This window comes from Catharus ustulatus, chromosome 6, assembly GCF_009819885.2.
Source record: "Catharus ustulatus isolate bCatUst1 chromosome 6, bCatUst1.pri.v2, whole genome shotgun sequence".
Taxonomy (NCBI): Eukaryota; Metazoa; Chordata; class Aves; order Passeriformes; family Turdidae; genus Catharus; species Catharus ustulatus.
In genome coordinates, this window is record NC_046226.1 from 45,742,106 (window position 1) to 45,745,040 (window position 2,935).

Genomic DNA, 2,935 nt, shown 5'->3' on the forward strand with positions numbered 1-2,935 from the left:
GCCCCCTCTCCCTTCGCTACAGCAAATGTCACGGTGTCACATTAATTTTTTGTATGTTTTCCCCACTCCGTTGTTCTCCGCTGGGTTGGGCGTGTGGCGAACCCGAGTGCCCCTCGCAGTGCCAGGGGGTGGAGGTGGTCCCTCGGCCCCGGCAGCCTCCTTCCAACAACTTCCCCCCCAAAAAAGGGACGGGCAGTTGGAGGTTTTCTGTACATCCTCAGTGTAACAGCGCTCACCTTCTCATGGGGCGAGCTCGCTCCCGCCCATCACCCTACAAGCCGCAGCCAAGCAAAAGGCTGGAATGCTGAAAATTTTAGTGCACCTCGAGGAGGACTGCCAAACACCAGAGACAGAGCTTTATGGATGGGCGCAGTGCTGTCCCGTAGTGGGAAAAGCCTTGTTTGGAGACTCAGAGAGCCAGGCGTCGAGTCTGCAGGCCGGCTCCCATCTGGCCGAAGTCACACACACACCGTCCTGGAACAGATCGGAAACAAGAGCGCGTCTGGGGGAGCGGGCACGTTTGTTGTGACCCCCCGGTTCATTGACACTGCTGTTGGGCAAGAAAGAACACTTCGGGTGCGGATGTGGCCACTGACCAAACAGCAGCCACACGCCTCATCCATAATGCACGCTGTCCGGCAAAAGGCACGAGCTCTGCATCCCTTCTGAAAACTTCCTTGGCATCAGCTGTCCCGGCTCCAATGGGTGATTTGCAGTCTGGAGCAAGATTTGGAAGCAAAACCCAGCACGGGCTCCCTGGTAGCTGGTGGCAATTCCCCATGGAAAGGATTTCCTTACATATTTTGCTGGAGCGCTTCAACACTCCTCCGTGGCTTTGCTCTCCCACTGCCGGTGTGGAGGGGGGATGGGGGGACAGCCCCTCTTCTGCGTGACAGCCTGCACAATGACAGGCTGTCTCTGTTGTCATTTTGTGTGCATGCTATGTGGGGGGTTTTTGTTTTCACTCAGCAGCCGTAGGGGAAAAGGCACGTATTTTACATCTTCCTCAGCGCAGGGCTGGTTCCTGGATTGGATAGAAATCATCCACGGAGCACACTGACCCCTCACCCTCCGGGCGTGAGTCAACACAAAAGAAGGCACAGCCATGGAAAATACTCTTTTTTTAAAATAGGTATTTCTGTGGGCAGTAACATGGCTGGGTACTGGTAACACGGCCCTGACATCTCCCTGCCAGCACTGCTGCTTCCTACCAGCTGCTCTACAGGGTACAGGACACACGTGCTGTTGGCTCCTGTGTTCCTCTAAGTCCCTCTTCTTCCAGGCGGTACTATACATTCCAGGTTTTAAAAAAATAAATAAATAAAAAATCCTTGAATCCTTCTCCTGACTGTAAGCACACAGGGAAGGAGTGTGTTTTGAAGTGGTGCTTGCACAGCTGGCTGACGGCACAGCCAAGCTCTGGAGGTTGGTCGGACCTCCCTGAGCGCCGTGCTAAGCCATCCAGCACGGAGCAGGGCCGGCGTGGAGCCAGCTGAGCGCACGGCGGGCACACAGGGCGCACCGGGCCCTCGCTCCGGAGGTGCCATCGTCCGCCTGTGTAAAGGAACAGCGAGAAAGCCCGGCCCGCAGGGTGGGGAGTTACTATCGCCCCGGCAAGGCCCTGGGCTCAGGGCCTTCGCTACAACGCTGAGGGTTTTCCCTCAGCCCCGCTCCCCTCCAGCTCCAAACGAGTTCGTGGCTCAGCTCTTAATCTCTGGGATGAAATGTCCTGCTGACACGGCCGGTGCTGTCCCGGGGAGAGCTCCCGCTTATCCCAGCCCTGCAGCTCTTCCCTTTGTTCGCAGCTGGCTTTCAGTCCCCGCGGCGGTGCCAGAGCCACGGTGTGTGCAGTGACAGGGAAGCGTATTCGGGATGGCGGGAGAGCGTCACGGGCTGCGCTCCGTGCCCGCCTCGGTGCCGTGCCAGCGCCCTGTGCTGCGCCCATGGACTCGGGGAGCAATCCAGATGGGGGAACATGCCCACTGCCTTACCCTGCAGGCTGGCACACCCCGCGTGAATTAACGTGCAAACAGAAGTTGCCTCTCTGCACGCAGATCTGCCTTTTCCAACACGAGTGCTCACCGGCTGGGGCATCACCAGGGCTTTCGCCCCATTCCCTCCCGCTTCGCCCCTCTTTCAGGCCTCGAGCGGGCAAGGCAGCAGCACGGCTGGCGCAGGTTTTGCTCCGCTCTGTGTTCTCTGGGAAAGGACCTTGTTTTCTCCCCGGCCTCCGTCTAATTCCTGACAATGCCCCGAGTGTCTGCGAGGACACGCACGTTAGCTCTGGGTCACGTCCGCCTGCAAGCAGAGCCTGGGCTGTGCTCCCCTTGCCGGCGGACAGCCGAGGACAGCCCGGGCAGAGCCCCACGGCTGATGGAACAGCGCGAAACCAGCCCGTCCTCCTCTACGTGCGTGCGCTCACCCAGCGCCACGGGAACATTTGGGTCGGGCCCAGCCGCGAGTAGTTGGAGGGGGAAAAAAACACGGCGGTCTGCGAGAGGCATTTAGCGCTGATCCGTGTCCTCACGGACCGCACGGGCCGGACCGGGCTGCGCCAGGATGCTCCAGCCCCGAGAGACAGCGCCCGACGGAGCGAGACGGAGCATCCCGCGAGCGCAGCCCCGCGCAATACGGCGGCCTTTGCGCCCCGCTTTCCTCCCACAAAGCTTGGAGACACCGGCGGAGGGATGCCGGTCACCCCTGCAATCCCTGTTTCCATGGAGCAACCGGGAGCGGCCGGAGCGGGACCGGCGCTGCCCACGGGTACCGAGCGGCGCGGTGCCGTCCTCCCGCGGGCCCGCAGTGGTACAGCCCGCGCGTCCCCTCCGCAATGGTTCATCCCCGCGGCTTCCTTCCCCCCCAAAACCCGAATGGTTCGCCCCGCCCCCCCGCCGCCGCCCGCGGTGGTTCCGCCCGCTGCCGCCCCATGACCCGC